At 34.1% G+C, this 20000-nt stretch overlaps 1 protein-coding gene and 1 long non-coding RNA gene across 2 annotated transcripts in view; one reads left to right on the forward strand and one right to left on the reverse strand.

Moving 5' to 3' along the window:
* Positions 1-20000, reverse strand: part of LOC106875003 (pikachurin) — a 474529-nt gene that overhangs the window by 393775 nt on the left and 60754 nt on the right. The window lies entirely within an intron of this gene.
* LOC106876857 (uncharacterized) lies at positions 5392-9183 on the forward strand. Its single transcript, XR_008264849.2, has 3 exons — positions 5392-5922; positions 7635-7740; positions 8993-9183. It is a non-coding gene; the product is annotated as an uncharacterized LOC106876857 (long non-coding RNA).

Here is a 20000-nt window from a genome sequence, read left to right on the forward strand (position 1 = left end):
GTATGACGAAGCAGCTGTTTAATATATATGCACGTATGCATGACTGCACCAGTATATGCGCATGTGTATGGGTGAATTAGTTGCTTTTTTTTTTTTTTTTTTGCAAACTAGTTTCCTTGGACTACAATGGAAGCAATCTCGAATCGGTAGCTGAAGAATAAATATTACATCTGCTCTACATTGTCTAATATGATGTATAAGATTAACTTCTTATAACTGAAATCTATTGTTACATTCCATAAACATACACCAACACACACACAGACACACAGACACTTCATAAAAATTGATTTTATTTCATATAGTCGATTTAAAGTTGTTTTTTTGTTTTGTTATGTACTGAGATTTAAAAGAATCTGGAATTCAAGTTATTTTAAAAGGTGAGGGTGCAGAGAGAGAGAGGGGTTCTTCAAAATTTTATATTTTGCGGTGTCTGGCAAAAACTTGCCTTCAAAATATCACATCAGCTCCATCTTTATCTCACCATCCCCCACCACACTTATTTCTTTCAAATGAAAATAAGATGAGAGAAAGTGTAAACCAGAAAATAAAAAATAAAAGACTGTGAAAGCAACAAATTATGAATTTTTTTTTCTTTACCCTCCATTTAGAATAAAAACTATGTTTGAATTAAAATGGCAGATTTAACTTCTTAACTTCTACCCATCATGCTTAGCAAAGCATTTCATTTTTTTTTTTCCTTTCCTTATGAATTGACATAAGGAGTGTTTTGAAAAGAGTAGAGTCAACTTTTAAGGCATTGAATTGGAGAATTTGTTAAAGCCTCAGATGAAGTTTCTTATGACATTTAGTTCTGACTCATCATGCACCGAATATCCAGGCCACACACCTGCCAAAGCCTATCAAAGGATTTTAGTGGGGCTTAAGCAGCTGAAAGTAAAATACTACCCAGTGACTAAAATAGGAGTACATCCTAGGGTTAAATTCCCATCAGCATTCACTCATGCTCAGTGAAGTATAATGCTTTACTTAGGGTAGAGCTTATCTTGGTTTTTGTAGTGGATGAGAGTAAAATTTACTACCCAGTAAATCCTGGGTTTCCAGTGAATCCTGGGTTAAATTCATCCCCACCACCACCACCACACCAAGAAGGTGTCTTGCAAAACACTCATAAAAAGGAAAATACTGGAAAGAAGGCAGATCTCTTCAGTTTGGTTCACAGATTTTTAAATTATTTTTTTCTAACTAAACAGTTTGAAACTTTGTATACTGGTGTAATTTTTGACGTTGAACACGGTTTACTTTCAACATTTTTGAAAAAGAATTTCGTATTTTAGAAGCTATTTCATATTAAAGTTGTCATATTTGGATAATTGTAACCAATGAATGACATGTATTAAGCTGAAGAAAACTACTGCTGTTTGCGATAGTAATCAAAGAGCAACAACTTCCGGATCATCTCTACTAAATGTATTTTTCAACCATGTGTAGATTATTTGGTAGATGATCCAGAAGTTGTTGCTCTTTGATTACTATTGCAAATAGCAGTAGGTCTCTTCAGCTCAATACACATCACTGATTGGTTAAAATTACACAAATACGACAACTTTAACATGAAATAACTTCTAAAATAAGAAATTTTGTCCAAAATGTTGAAAGTAAACTGTGTTCAGTGTCAGAAATTACACCAGTATACGAAGTTTTCAAACTGTTTAGTTAAAAAAAACATAATTAAAACATTTGTGAGCCAAACTGAAGAGATCCAAAAAAGCAACAAGGAAAAACTACCCTTTCTTTGAGACGCTTATCAGTATGCCTAACACATAACAAATGAAAAAGAATTACCATATTTGATGGCCTATAAGATGCACGAGTGCATTGGACATATATAAATAAAACATTTACCATATTTACTCATATATAAGTCAATCTTGTCTATAAGTCACATCCCTAACATAGTGTTAAATCTTGGTACAAAATTTCTTCCTATCATCATTCTATTGTGTTGAGTCAAAGGTTTTGCAATATTTTGGATTATTACTCATTCTAATCTCTGCTTCCCTTCCTGAGCTCTTGGCACTAAGAGGAGGTGGAGGCTTCAGTGAAAGAGTTCTTCAGCTTGAAAGACAAGAGCTGGTATCACCATGGGATCAAAGAACTGGCAGAAAGGTGGTTTTAAATGGCACAACACGATGGCTTCTACTTTGAATGCGAGGCCGCTTTTGTTCTAACTTGATGAATAAGGCACTAATAAATTACTAAAATATTGCAAAATTTTTGACTCAGCACAACAGCTTTGTTCTTTGTGTAAACTGAATCCCTAATTAATGTTAAATCTTGGATGAAATTAGTTCCCTTCACGGTTTTAATTTTGCCTTGTGTATAAGTCACATCTCAGTTTTCTCTGTTAAAATGAAATATGAAATAGTGCGAATTAGACCTCAGTAAAAATAGCAATATGAAATGAGATCAGAATAAACTCTTCCTAGAATGAATTACAATGCATCATGATGTGATGTATGCAGGGAAGATGCCCTGATTTGAGACCTTTAAATCAATTGCATTGAATTAAAATCTAAGGATCCTAATAAAATGTACATCTGGAACAAAATGGCTGAAAGCACTGGAATAAACCCTTAACAACATGCATGCTACGAAAAAGTTGATTCTCAACTCTTCTCTGCTTTAGGACAATAAAAACCGAAACTAGGAAACTATAGTGATGGAATAAATGAATTGAAATCGCGTTATAATATTGATTTGGAAAAGTGACTAAAACCACTTGAACTCCCATTTGTAAAAATAACAGAATGCATTGTTCTGGATATCATAGCAAAAAAAAAAATATATATGTTAATAAAATACAAGGTGGGTTTAGAAAAAAGAGGGGAGAAAAACAACCAAAAGGGGCACAAACAACATTCTGATTTCCCTTCATATTTATCCAAATGTTTAGCTAATTTTATCTTTTAATATAATGCTACTATTATTATTATTATTATTATTATCATTGATATTTTGTTTTTGTTTACTGATAATTCTTTACTTTTGAAATTTGCCCTTGAACAAACCAATTGCCCTATTTATTACCGTTTACCATGGTGACTGAAGTAAGACTGGAATATAAAAATGAAAGCGAAAGTGAAAGTGATAATGAAAAAGTTAATTTGAAAAAAAATACACAAAGTCTCATACAAATAATACATATATATATATATATATACATATATATATATGTATATATATACTGAATAAAACAAACAAAAAGAACAATATGTATCTCACAGTTTACACACATAAAGCTACAAAACTAGTAGAAAATTAAAGTTGCTTTCCTTCATTTATTATTAGCATTGTTATTATCCTTATCCTTGTTATTATTATTATTATTATCATTATTATTACCGTTATTATTGTAGTTGTTGCTGTTATGAGTGTGGTTATTGTTGCTTTTGTTTTTATTTAAAGATAAGCGCTCTTTAGGCTTTCTCATCGAAACTTATGACTCACTCGACTAAAATAGAAATTCATTATAGACTTCAATGGCAGAAAGACAAACAATAATAATAATAAGATATATATATATATAAGGGGAAAAGAAAATAAGGTAAAAAATATATATAAATAAATATTAAATAAACAACTAAAGTAGCAACAATAACAGTAATAAAAAAGACAACAACAGCAATACTGCTACTAATAATAATAACATCAATAATAAAAACAATGATAGTAATAACAATAATGATAATAGTAATATTAATAATAATAGCAATTGTGACTGCGATGAGGAGGATGATGATGATGATGATGATGATAATAATAATGGTAGGGAATCAAAGTTTTGATAAATGAAGCAATTTATGAAATGGCGGAAACAGGATTTTTGCTGTTGTTGAAGAAAAAAGAATCAAAAATAAAAATCAACAAAAAAATATGAATTCAAAACAAAAATTGGAAATAAATGAAAAACCTGATGGAAAAGTGTAAAAGAAAATGGTTAAAAGATAAAGAAAAATCAATGAAAAATACAATTAAAAAAGACGAAATTATCTTATGTTTTATTATATTTATCGTTTAGAGCTCTCACATATTCATTCACAGAGGAACGCATTCATGTGTGTGTGTGTGTGTGTGTGTGTGTGTGTGTGTGTGTGTGTGTATGTGTGTGTGTGTTTACAGGTGTGCGTGTGTATATTATATATATATATATATATATATATATATATATATACATATATAAATCTATGTATATAGACATGTATATATATATACACCCACGCACACATATGTATACATACACACATACACACACATATATGCATATACATACACATGCACACATATATATGTATACATACACACACCCACACACATACGTATACATACACACATATATATATATACACATATACATACAGACACGCACGCATATATATACATATATATATGAATGTATGTATATATACACACACACACACATATATATATATATATACATACACATACATATGCACATATGTATACACATACACTTGCACACATACATACATACATATATATATATATACATATATACACATACACATACATACATACATATATACATATACATATATATATGAATGCATGTATATATATATATACACACACATATGTATACATACATACATACACACATATATATACACACATAAATACATTCATCTATGCATATATATATATATATATATATATATATATATATACACATATATATATATATATATACACATATATGTACATATAAATATATATATATATACATACATATATATATTTATATATATATATACATACATGTATGTATGTATGTGTATACACACACAATTTGTCTAATATTTTGAAATTAGCTTTTGATTAGGATGTTCATTTTGTTTTCCATTATGTTTTGTAATGTGTGTGTGTGTGTGTGCATGTGTGTATGCATGCATGCATGCGTAAAGGAAGAAAGAAGTGGTTTATTCTTTTTTGTCTTTCTTCCTTTCTTACTGAACAGACACACACAAACAAAAACAAAAAACCCCTTAACAACATAGCTGCTTTATCAATATATGGCAGTGACTTCCTATCGGGACTTCTTTATATATATACATATATATACATATATATACACACACATCGCCAGTTTCTTTACACTTGGCTACTTCCTTCTTCACACAAGTCTTACTTCTGGATTTTTCATCATATTTTTCCTTCTCACATTCTTTCTTCCATTTTGTCTGCTTCAATTTCTTCATCTTTCAATTCCTACTCTTTCTTCATCTTAATACTCTCAGCTGCTTATACTTCCAACTTTATTCTTCAGTAATCTTCTTCTTCTTCTTCTTCTTCTTCTTCTTCTTCCTCCCTCCTTTTCCACCATCTTCTTTTGACCTCAGTTATTTCATGACATCACAATACACTAGTGTTTTTTTTTTTGTTTTTTTCTTCCTTTTTAATGCTTTCAACCAAAACAAGACTTGAGGCCACTGTGTGTAAGGGACTACAGAGCAGGGAAGGAAAGGGGCCTGCAATTTCAAAAGGTTCTCATTTGACAAAATGCTTTTAAAGGTCTGAATATCATAGACGAGAGATAAAAGAGAATCTGGACAATGGTCAGGAGATCCAGAGAACATTATTTCCAAGAATGGAGTTATAAGTAGAAAAGGGATTTGAAACAGAAAATTCAACAGAGAAACAATGCATAAGGGAAGAGAAGTAGGTAACAGGTTCAAAGGGCCTGAGAGAGGGTACTAGACAAGGGAATTCAACAGAATGATGACCCTGAAAACATTTATAGAAGAAAAACACAGATACAGGTGTAGGAGTGGCTGTGTGGTAAGAAGCTTGCTTCCCAACCACATGGTTCTGGGTTCAGTCCCACTGTGTGGCACCTTGGGCAAGTGTCTTCTACTATAGCCTCATGCTGACCGAAGCCTTGTGAGTGGATTTGGTAGATGGAAACTGAAAGAAGCCCATTGTATATATATATAATCTTTTATTCTTTTAATTGTTTTGGTCATTTGACTGTGGCCATGCTGGAGCACCGCCTTTAGTTGAACTAATCGACCCCAGGACTTATTCTTTGTAAGCCTAGCACTTATTGTATTGGTTTCTTTTGCCAAACTGCTAGGTTACAGGGACGCAAACACACCAGCAATGTTGTCAAGCAATGGCAAAGGGCTTTTTGTTTTTTATTTGTGTGTGCCTGTTGAGAAAGAAAGGAAGAAAGACAAAAAGAAATAAACCACTTCTTTCTCCCTATACACACACACACACACATATATATATATATATATATATATATATATATGGGGTACACATGTGCATGTGTGTGCGATGATGTACATGTGTCCTCATATTTGTAAAATACATACAAACGCACATGTATATTTGTAAGCAGATATGCAAACAATACATACGTGTGTGTATGTGTGTGTGTATATATATATATATATATATATATATATATATATATATACATATATATATATATATATATATATATATATATATATATATATATATATATACATATATATATACATATATATATATATATATATATATATATATATATATATATGCGTATCTCTATCTTTGTGTTTGATTATTTTTATTTCTCCCATGTGTCTGTCCATATGCAAATTACATGCTTGAATAAAATATGAGCCAGAAAAAAAAATTTCCATATATGTGTGAAATTACACATATATCTTTACATACATAAAGCCGACTATTTGAGTGTATAAGCATGCAAAGAGTTGTGTGTTTAAATATATAAAGCCGTGTTTTATGATCTTCTGTAGTCTTTATATAATGCCAAACCCAAAATATAAAAACAACCAGACAGGTCTGAGCTGTATTTATAAAAGATGCTAATCTAGAATGTATGAAGATGTCACAGGTGTATTTGTCAGTCTATCTTCACCAACAAAGAATTCTATGCCCTCCACATATTTTTATATTCTGATTGTCATTTGTTGTAGATGATAATTTTTGCTTCATTTTAGTGTATTTTCCTTTCAATTTTCAGAATTAAATCCATTTTCTCTCTCTCTCTCTCTCTCTCTCTCTCTCTCTCTCTCTCTCTCTCTCTCTCTCTCTCTCTCTCTCTCCCACCTCACTTTCTCTCAATTATATTCAAAGCAAGTGACTTCTATTTTCAATGATATAAGTGGTCTTTAATTGTTCATGAATATAAGTGGGTTTTAATAATTAATGATGTCACTCACATAATTTTTCTAATTAAATAAATGGCTTCATTTGTTTTGTTGCTATTTTTTTTTCAATTTTTATTGATATAAGTGACTTCAAATATTTTTTTTAATGCTATAAAATTATTCACTCTCATATTTTTGCCTGAATAATTGATATTAATCTAGATTTATATAAATTAATTAAGATATCATCTAGATTTAGAAAAACAGTTTTAAAAATCCATTTTTTAACCATCCATGTAAATATCTCCTCATAAAACCAATTTTTAATTTTCTACAATCATCTTCCATGACTTATTTACAAATCGCTATTCTCATTTTTCTTCTTTTTCTTAATTTTCACTTCTTCATATTCTTCTCTTCCACAATCTTCATCTTCATCCAATTCTTTCATTTCTCCAATTATATTTTCCTTCATCGTTTCTCTTTTAGCTTTTACATGTTTCAGTCATTAAACTGTAGCCATGCTGGGGCACCACCCAAAAGAATTTTTAGTCGAATGAATCAACCCCCAGCACTTATTCACCTTTTAAGCCAGGTATTTATTCTGTCAGTCTCATTTGATGAACTGTTAAGTTATGAAGATGTAAACACACTAACACCAACTGTCAAGCAGTGGTGGGGGACAAACACACAGATATATATATACATATATATATATATGTATATAAAAACACGAATAATGATATTTTTTTATAAGCTTAAAACTTATAAGCAATCACCGTGTATTGACAAGGATAAATAGTCCAATACTGGGGCATATAAGCCCTTGATGGAAAAAGGTAGGGTGTGCTATCCTGTGCATACGACAAAACCTACCTTTTTTCCTTCAAGGGCTTATATGCCCCCAATATTAAACTATCTTTCTTAGCCAATGCATGGTGATTACCTTAAGCTTCTAAAAAATATCATTATTATTATTTACAGAAGTGTAAAATTCAGCACCATTTGTCAAATAATCACACACACATGTGTATATATATATATATATATATATATATATATATAGGTACATAGAGTTAGTGGTTAGAGTAACTGTCTAAGGGATAAGACTATCTGTTATTACTACAGGTGTAAATTACCTGTTAAACCTGGGTTGTACTGAATTTGTTAATCAAAAGTCTTCTCCATTTTCTGCTCATTTTAGAGATATATATATATATATACACACACACACATATATATATATATATATATATATATATATATATATATATGCAACAGATTTCTTTCAGTTTCCCTCTTTCAAATCCACTCACAGGGTTTTGGTTGGCCCGAGGCTCTAGTAGAAGACATTTATCCAATGTGACATGCAGTGAAGCTGAACCTAAAATCATGTGGTTGGGAAGCAAGCTTCTTACCACCCGGTCACATCTTCCACATTATTCTTCTATTTCATCTTCCGAAATGTTCTTCTCCTTCCATAATATTCTTCCACCATAATCTTCTATTACTTCCTCCACCTCCCCCTCCTCCTCTTCTGATATCACCACTTCCTCCACTCTTCCCCTTCCCTCCACTCTTTATCTCTTCCACAAATGAATGAGTGTTTGCTTTTCCTTCTCTTCTTTCACAATGCTATCAATCCCAGCTAAAAACCGCTCTTGATAAAAAAGAAAAAAAGCAGGTAGTTTGCCTTTTATTATATTTTACCTTGCTTTCTCAATTTGATGAAAAAAAAAACACAAAAAACCAACAAACAAACCAACCTAAATTCAAAGTGTAACTTCAAGAACACATCCATAAAATAAATACATATATATATTTTTTTTTATTTTATTTCAATACAGTTAGAAGCAATAAACAAGTTACAAAGGTGCAAAGTTTCCGATATTACCGATTTGGTATTTACGGTTAATATAAAAACCATGAATACTGATAGTCGAAGACATGATGATAAGGGTTTTATGAAAAACTACATGAAACTTACGGATGATTATGAGGGAAAAAAAATCTTTCCAATAAAACTTTTTAGAAATTATTCACTCTTTGTGCATATATATATATATGATATATAAATATATATATATGCTATATAACACACATATATATGTATAATATATATATATATATATATATATATATATATATATATATATACAATATATGACATATATATGTATAATATATATACATATGTATAATATATATATGGTATATATTATGTATGTATATATTTACAGGATATATATGATATATGACATATATATATGTATAATATATACATATATATATACACACACATAAATAAGTGTGTGTATGTGTGTGTGTATCTATGTATGTGTAGGCATATGTATGTATTTATATATAGTTTCTTTTATAGTAGTGTTAGTTTTGTTATATATTTACGTTGTTTACTTTTTTTTTTACCGTTTTCATGGCTACTAATCATGGTCACAATAGATAAGGTCAACAAGTATGTGTGTGTGTACATGTGTGTGTACATATATGTATACATAATTATATGCATATATGCATGTGTATATGTATGTATATATACACACATGCACAGGCACACACATATATATCTACATATATTTGTATATTTGTAGATGTGTGTATGCATGTAGATATGATGCATATATATACTTAACATACACATTATACATACATTTATTTATAGATATATTTTATATCTTATGTATGTATGTATATATATATATATATATATATATATATATATATATATATATATATATATATATATATATATATATATTATATCAATAATAAAAAAAAAATTACCTATGTATTCATATTCATTTATTATTCATAAATACATACATACACACATACACATCTGTGTATATATATATATATATATATATATATATATATATATATATATATATATATATATATAAGTAAGAATAATAAATATTTACACACATCTTTATGTTTATTATTATTCATATATATATATATATATATATATGCATACATGCACACACACAAACACACACAGATGCACGTGTTATACTGGATTATACATAAAATAGTACTCAGAGAAAATCAAAACTGTATTGTAGACTTTGCCTTGCAGAGAATATATATATATATATATATATATATATATATAAATAATACCTATGTGTGGGTGGCAGATATGTTTGTGTGTGTTTGGGGTATATATCGTAAGGTAGAAAAAACAAATTTCTAAGCCAGGTAAGTGAAAAGATATCAAAATAAATATCCAGAAATATCCGTAAGAAAACATACTTTCAGAAACTTTGTTTTTTTTATTATCTGCACAAATATATATTTCTATACATTAGCACGCACAAAGATTTTCACCTGTGTGTGTGACTACATGTCTGCATATGTGTGCGTGTGTGTGTGTGTGTTTTATACATGCAAATATATATTTACATATATACAATATATATGTGTATACACTCATATAGATATGCATATAGACATACAAACACTCACACAAGTATACATTCTCACACACATAACATATATGTTTATGTATAATAATAATAATGATAATAATAATAGTTATTGTAGATTCAAATTATGCCACAAGGGCAGCAATTTTGTGAGAGGGGATGAATCAGTTACATTGACCCCAGTGTTCAAGTGGTACTTATTTTTAGTCGAATGAATCAACCTGAGTGCTTGTTTTTTATAAACCTGGTACTTATTCTATGGGTCCCTTTCACTGAACTGTTAGGTTACTGGGATGTAAACAGACCAGCACTGGTTGTCAGGCAGTGGTAGAGAAGTATCACAGGCTCAAAGACACATACATATGTGTGCATGCACACAAATACAATGGGCTTCTTACAGTTTCCATTGACCAAATGCACTCAGAAAGCTTTGGTCAGCATAAAGCGGTAATAGAAGACATTTGCCCAAGGTGCTGCATAAGATTGAACGCTGAACCCAGAACCATGTGTTGGGAAGCAAACTTCTTACCACACAGCCAGGTCTGCACCTTCTATACAAATAATACAAAGAGAGAAGCAGAATCGGATAAATGGAGGTTATGTAGTATGGAAGGGGAGACCGTGACCCATATTGTAAATATCTGTAAAATCATTGAACAGAGAGTCTATGAAAAACATCATCACAAACGGTTTATGTTTGCACAGGGGCTTTGTGCAAAAAAAAAAAAATAGAGAAATGTATGGTTGAGAAGTAGACCAGAAGTAATACTGACAAATAACTGACGGAGACATACAAAATGGATCTGTGAAATGTAATATAGGATTTTACTATCCACACAAATAGAGAGATAAGAGAATTGCTGACTGGATATTTCTGTGGTTGGGAAATAGGTAAAGAAATATTGCATGATAAATGTAGGCATTCCAGGTGAACCCATGGTATTTAACAAATATTATGAGTATATAAATTATTTGTTGCTTTGAATGGAAATTTGAAAAATGTAGGACAGAGTCTGACGTTGAGCCAACAGTGTCTTATCTGATGGCATATAAAACATGTGTCCAGAAAAATTCGCTGGATTTGACTGATTTGCTCAAAAAACAGGTAAAATATTTGGGCCTGATATGGCTAGTTTCAATGCCAAAGGGTTAATGTTTTGCTAACCATTTAATATCCCTTAACTGTAACAAAGCAAGAATTATTATCCATGAATCACCAATATACATTCTTAGAGTAACCAATAAATGAACAAGCATGAATACACACAGACACACCCTCACATATATACACATCACCAAAAATGCACATATATTCACAAACACATCCACATATATATTTACAAAGAATTATATTCATTTACACTTTGTGTTAAAATATGTACAACCTTTCCACAAGACAATTTCAACCAAGCCTGCACAGGACGACGGCTGATGCACAGAATCGAACACACACACACATAGACGTGTGTGCACATACACACACACAATGTGGTAGTGCTGCTGCTGATGATAGTGAATGCCATCATGGGATTTTTTTTAATGTTATTGTGATATTGATGATGACGATGACGATGATAATGGTTATGCTGAGAATGATGTAAAAATGTTTGAATTAAACTGATAGAAAAATTGAACAACATTAAAGATTTGCTCAGTGAAGCGTGAACATTTTATTAAGTCAAAAATGAAAGAAACTGCGTAATTACAATATATATATATATACATACATATATATACATACATGCACACACGTCTATATGTACATATATACATACATGTACTTATCTGTCTATCAGTGTGTGTATGTTTGTGTGTGTGTGTATATATATATATATATATATATATATATATACACGTGTGTGTATATATATGGTCATCCATGATAGACATATGTATGTTATATATATGTATATATATGTATGTGTGTATGTGTCTATATGTATATTATATATATATATATATATATATATATATATATATATATATATATATATATATATATATATATATATACACACACACATACGTGTGTGTGTGTAAATCTATCTGCAAACATGTGTGCATTTCTGAGTATATAAAAATATGCATATGCCTATATTGGGCCAAACACATATCCGTGTGCGTGTGTGTGTGTGTGTCTCTGTGTGTGTGTGTGTGTGTCTGTGTGTGTGTGCGTGGGTGTGTGTGTAGCAGTGGTGCATAAATATGAATGTATAAATTATGTGTACCATGACTTAGCCACCAAATTTCATATATTTTAAATTTAATTCCATTTACCTTTACAGAAATTTCTTTATAACTTCCTTACGTTAGTAAACATTAGTAAGTATGTTTGTATTAGTAGTTGTTTGTTTGTTTGTGTGTGTGTGTGTGTGTGTGTGTGTGTGTGTGTGTGTGTGTGTGTGTGTGTGTGTGTGTGTGTGTGTGTGTGTGAAGTGTACAGCTTTTTCATTTCAATTTAATTTCATATGCCTGTGCTAGTGCCTCATAAAAACGCACCTGTTCTGGTGCCACATAAAAAACATTCATGCAGGTGCCACATAAAGAAACCAACTCATGTCATGCTGGTGGCACGCATGAAACACCTGTGCTGGTGCCACCTAGTAGGCACCCAGTACACTCTGTAAAACGCTTGGTATTAGGAAGGGCATCCAGCTATAGAAATTATGCCAATACAGACCAGTGGTACCTGGTTTAGCTCCCAGGTTTGCTAGCTCCTGTTGAACCATCCAGCCCATACCAACATGGAAAATGGATGTCAAAAGGTGATGATCATGTATTAAACATGAACACACACGCACACACACACAGATATTTTAATCAAATAGAAGTTAAGCTTGCACAATAATCCCATTTGACATGTATATCCTTTTTGATATTTATGTAGAGGGGTACTGCTTATTTCAAATTTTAACCCTTTCGTTACTGTATTTATTTTGAGATGCTCTGTTTCTTACAGTTACTTTAAATATAAAAAAGAATATAGTAAAATAACTTAGTTATCATTAAGCTAGTGTTAGGAACATAAATTGTGACTAAGGTTTGGTGGAAGATTTTAATTCAAAACTTTTGAAAACAAGACATTTGTACCACAGAGCCAGAGGTGGTTTCAGCCGGATTGGTATCAAAAGGGTTAAGAATTGTTTCTCTATTATATATTTTAACCCTTTTGTGACCATATTTCTGTTGAGATGCTCTGTGTTTCTTTCAATTAATTTTAAATATAACAAAGAATTTAGTAAAATAACTTAGTTATCATTAAGCTAGTGTCAGGAACATAAATTGTGACTAAAGTTTGGTGGAAGATTTTAATTTAAAACTTATGAAAACCAAACATTTGTACTCAGAACCAGAAGCGGTTTCAGCCAGGTTGGTTTTGAAAGGGTTAATAGAAATTTCTAAACAAGACAAATATTTATATAATGAAATCATATTAGATCTTGTGACATCATTAGTCATGTTAATTGATAGTGCAATGTCAACTAGATAAGAATTTTCAACTGAAACTTTGCCAGATCAGATTAGAGCCTGGTGTAGCCATCTGGTTTCACCAGTCCTCAGTCAAATTGTCCAACCCATGCTAGCATGGAAAGCGGACGTTAAACGACGACGATGATGATGATATACACTTACATATATAGATCATATTTAGTATTGTTTGCTACTGGTGACAGTGCTAAAAGTATTTTAAAATACATGGAATTTTAACCTACATCTCAGTTTGGAGGAAACAAAAACAAAATATATAAATAACAGAATAAAATAAAAATGATAAAAAGACGATACCAACTCGTGTAATTCACACTGATTCGAAACGAAGAGCAAACAAAGTCTCCCCCATCACACAGACATGCGATAATCACATTCCCAATTATGTACACATTGCCACAACATAAAATTTCGGAAAGACTTCATATCAAAAAAAAAAAAAAAAGAGGAATAGATTTACCTTTGTGAAAGGAAAAGGTGTGGCCTAACGATGTGTAAGCAGGGTTTTATGTTCTCAGCCAAATAAATGATTTATGCGAACCAGTTTCGAGTTTCTTCGGTTGACATTAGTCTATTTACCTTGCTAGCCGACTCCACCCCCCCTCACCCCAACGACTTCATACAAAAATTATACTTTGCTATTTCCTATTTCCTCTGTAAACTTCTGCCATTGTCCCTTCGTGGCAATGGGAATCATAATTACCTGGAGTTGGGGTGGTGAAGGTGTGGTAGTTGTGGTGGTTGTGGTAGTGGTTGGGGTGCTGGTGATGATGGTGGTGGTGGCGGGGTGGGGTGGGGTGGCGGTGGATGTGCTGGTGATGATGGTTGTGGTGGTGGTGGTGGTAGTTGTGGTGGTGGTTGTGGTGGCTGTGGTTGTAGTGGTGGTGGTGGCTGTGGTGGTAGTGATGGTGATGATGGTGGTGGTGATGGTGGTAGTGGTGGTGGTTGTGGGGGACAGTGGAAATAAAGGTTGTGGTGGTGGTGGTGGCGGCGGTGGGGTGGGGTGGGGTGTTGTGGCGGTGGGTGTGCTGGTGATGATGGTTGTGGTGGTGGTGGTGGTGGTGGTGGTTGTGGTGGTGGCTGTGGTTGTAGTGGTGGTGGTGGCTGTGGTGGTAGTGCTGGTGATGATGGTGGTGGTGGTGGTGGTTGTGGTGGTAGTGGTGGTGGTTGTGGGGGACAGTGGAAATAAAGGTTGTGGTGGTGGTGGTGGCAGCGGTGGGGTGTGGTGGTGGTGGTGGCAGCGGTGGGGTGGGGTGGGGTGTTGTGGCGGTGGGTGTGCTGGTGATGATGGTTGTGGTGGTGGTGGTTGTGGTGGTGGCTGTGGTTGTAGTGGTGGTGGTGGCTGTGGTGGTAGTGCTGGTGATGATGGTGGTGGTGGTAGTTGAGATGGTTTTAGTAAGGGCAATGCTGGTGAAGGGGACATTGGTGACAATAGAAACAGAAGTGGTGGTGTAGTGGTGGTGGTGGTAGCGGTGGTGGTGGTAGTGGTAGTGGTGGTGTAGTGGTGGTGGTGGTAGCGGTGGTGGTGGTAGTGGTAGTGGTGGTAGTGGTTTTGGAGGTGGTGGTGGTGGTACCAATATAACGGTGGGAATCTGAGTAAAAATACATTTCAGTTCAGAAGACATTTTAAGAGACATTTATTTGTTGTGGTGGTGGGGTGGGGTAAATTTGTTACACATGGCTGCTCGTCAAATTGTATCATGTTTATGTATGTGTGGTTAATGAGCAGGTGTAAATGAAGTTACAGACATGTTTTCATAGAGCTATTATCATCAACTCTATCTGGATATGTTACCTTTTCAAAAGGATTAAATTCTGTAATGTCAACAATAACTACACCTGACAAAACCAACAATGAGAAAGCTTGTTAACCCAGACAAAAATGACACAGGTACAGTTAGGGTTAATTACAGGTAGTCAGGTAGTAAATTGGCCAATCTGGCTAAATAGTAGAGAATAAGATAGCTTGCAATATTTGCTTTGTAGTAGCCTGCCGGGCGAAATGCTTAGCGGTATTTTACCTATCTTTATGTTCTGAGTTCAAATTCCACCGAGGTCAACTTTGCCTTTCATCCTTTCAGAGACGATAAATTAAGTACCAGTTGCATACTGGGGTCAATCTACAAGTCTTTGTTTGTCTCCCGCCACTGTTTGACAACTGGTGTTCGTATATTTACATCTCCATAACTTAGCAGTCCAGCAAAAGGAACTAATAGAATAAGTGCCAGACTTTAAAAAAAAACTAATTTCTGGGTGCAATTTATTCAACCCAAAATTCTCAAGGTGGTACTCCAGCATGGCCACAGTCTAATGATTAATACAACTAAAGACAACAGATGAAAGATATATACATATACATATGCGCAAGTGTGGCTGCGGGGTAAGAAGCTTGCTTCCCAACCACAAGGTTCCGGGTTCAGTCCTGCTGCGTGGCACCTTGAGTAAGTGTCTTCTATTATAGCCTCAGGCTGACCAAAGCCTCGTGGGTGGATCTGGTAAATGGAAACTGAAAGAAGCCCATCGTAAATATATATGTTTGTGTGTCTGTGTTTGTTCCCCCCCCCCCCATCACTTGACAATTGATGTTGGTGTGTTTACATTCCTGTAACTTAATGATTTGGGGAAAGGGACTGATAGAATATGTACTAGGCTTACAAAGAATAAGTCCTGGGGGTCAATTCTTTCAACTAAAGGTCAGTGCTCCAGCATAGCCATAGTCAACTGACTAAAGCCAGTAAAAGAATAAAAGAATATATATATATATATATATATATATATATATGTACACATATGCACACACACACACACACACACACACACTATATATATATATATTTATATGTAGTTATGTGAGTGTGTCTGTCTGTGTTCATCTCCCCAACCCACTGCTTGTAAACTGGTGTAGGTTTGTTTATGTCCTTGTAACCTTAGCAGTTCAGCAAATAACGATTGAGAGAATCTGCTCAACTAAATACCCTTTGAGGCTCTGCCCCAGCATGGCCACAGTCCAATGGCTGGAACAGGTAAAATGTAAAGCCGATGAAATTTTGTATGCAGGTGAACCACTTGTCTGCTCGTATTTTACGTCATCGCCAAACATGCTAGAAACAGCAGCCAAACATCACTCCCGTTGAACTCCAGAGAAGGTCACAGTTGGAATGCTATTGATGAATGATCTATCCAATCAACACTGACCTGGAGCTAAACGGAAACAACAACAACAACAACAGCAGCATCATCAACCCAGTATCGATCACGTGATGGTACAAATTAACCAGGTAATCCAGATTAATCTAACAATTTCCCTGATTTGAAGCTTTAACGAGATTAAAGGTCACAGGTAAGAGGAGATGACAGAAGTGGTTGACTTATGATTGTTTTAGCTATCTCTGTTAATTAATTAATTACTTAGTTAATTAACCATAAGAGAGTTTCATAATGTCACAGCAAGCGGTAGGGCTTTGTGCAAGATTATCTTGTGTCAGGTAGTTTCTGAAGAGACACCTCTTATTTTATTTTTATTTTATTTGTTTCAGTTATTGGGCTGTGGCCATGCTGGAGCACTGCCTCACAAGGGTGGTTGAATATATCTAACCTGATATCAATTCTATCAGTCTCTTTCGCTGAACTGCTTCTTTACAGGGATGTAAACAAACTAACACCGACCGACAAGCAAACAGAGGACCAACACAATAAAGACACAGACACAGACACACACACACACACATATATATATATGACAGGCTTCTTTCTGTTTCCGCCTACCAAATCCACTCACAAGGCTTTGGTTGGCTCGAGGGCCCAAGGTGCCACACAGTGGGACTGAACCTGGAACTATGTGATTGGTAAGCAAGCTACTTAATATACATATATACATAAATATATATACATATACATACATGCATACATATATATATATAAATGTATGTATATATATATATATATATATATATATATATAAACAGACAAGAAAGGATTCCATACAGTTTCCATCTACCAAATTCACTCACTCGGTCAGACAATAAGTTAATCTAGGGTGATAGTAGAAAAAGTCACTTCCCCAGGGTGCTGTGTAGTAGGACTGAACCCCCAACCACTTGGCCACAAAATGAGCTTCTTAACCACACATCCACGACCATTCCTGATTACGTTTTTAATTCATATATATCAGTAGTTCCCCTGGAATAGGCATGAATGCCTCATCTTCCTTTTCTCCAACTACTAACAACATTCCTTGACACTGCAGCTTGCAGAGGAACAATTATCTCAGTAATTAATATTAATGGCGGACACCATAGAGAAGAGGTTAGATTGTTAATCAATGCTTTGGACACATGTGGGAATGCTAACCTGGCGTGTTTGGCATGAGCTGATGTTAAACTACGTGTCATGCATACACATGTACATATATTCACACACACACATGGACATACATGCACAGCATATATATACACAGCTAACTACCAAGCTTGTTGCTTATGCATATACATACATACACACACCAAATACCACACATCTGTCAGGTCAGCTTATTTTGCACACACCCTACACACACACACACACACACATGCCTAACTACAGCGTTATACACACACAAATATACGCATAGATACATACATATATACATTCACATACACACACACGTATATATATATATATATATATATATATATATATATATATATATATATATATATACTTAACTACAACTTTCAGAACACACAAACATACAGATACATACATTCACATATGCAGGGACAGGCACGCATGCCCACAAACACACACACACACAGCTGCATACATTCACATATGCAAACATGCAAACATACACACACACACACACACACAACTACAGCTTTATACACATACAAATATATGCATACATACATACATTCACATTTGCAGACACACGCACACAGACACACACATATATACACATATGCCAACTGACAGAAACACACTCACACATACACAACTACAGCTTCATACATGCACAAACATATGTATGGTAGCTGTGTAGTACGAAGCTTGCTTCCCAACCACATGGTTCCAGGTTCAGTCCCATTCCGAGGCACCTTGGACAAGTATCTTGTACAATAGCATCAAGCCACCCAAACACCTGTGAGTGGATTCAGTAGATGGAAACTGAAAGAAGTCTGTTGTATGTATATATATATATATATATATATATATATATATATATATACAGGTTCAGGCGTGGCTGCAGGCACAAGTGTGGCTGTGTAGTAAGAAGGTTGTTTCCCTGCCACATGATTCTGGGTTCAGTCCCACACTGCGGTACCTTGGGCAAGAGTCTTCTGCTGTAGCCTCGGGCTGACCAAAGCCTTGTGAGTGGATTTGGTTGAAGGAAAGTGAAAGAAGTTCATTGTATATATATATATATATATACACACACAACGTATTTGTTTAAGTGTGTCTGAGCTTGTTCCTCCACCATCTCAGAGTGGTTGGCGTTAGGAAGGGCATCCAGCTGTAGAAACTACCAAATGAGATTGGAGCCTGGTGCAGCCTTCTGGTTTACCAGTGCTCAGTCAAACCGTCCAACCAATGCTAGCATGGAAAGCGGATGTTAAACGATGATGCTGATGATGATGATATAAGTGCCACACCCTAACAGTTGAGGGAACCCGTGGAAGAGGTAGGCCCAGGAAGACCTGGGCTGAGGTGGTGAGGCAAGACCTTCGTACATTGGGCCTCACCGAGGCGATGACTACGGACCGAGACCTTTGGAAATGGGCTGTGCGTGAGAAGACCCGGCAAGCCAAGTAAGATCGTTGCCAGTGCCCCTGGACTGGTTCTTGTGCGGGTGGCACATGAGATGCACCATTTTGAGCGTGGCCGTTGCCAGTACCGCCTGACTGGCTCCTGTAGGATTTTCGAGCGAGATCGTTGCCAG

This window comes from Octopus bimaculoides, chromosome 9 (genome assembly GCF_046866305.1).
Source record: "Octopus bimaculoides isolate indiv1 chromosome 9, ASM4686630v1, whole genome shotgun sequence".
In the NCBI taxonomy this organism is placed as follows: Eukaryota; Metazoa; Mollusca; class Cephalopoda; order Octopoda; family Octopodidae; genus Octopus; species Octopus bimaculoides.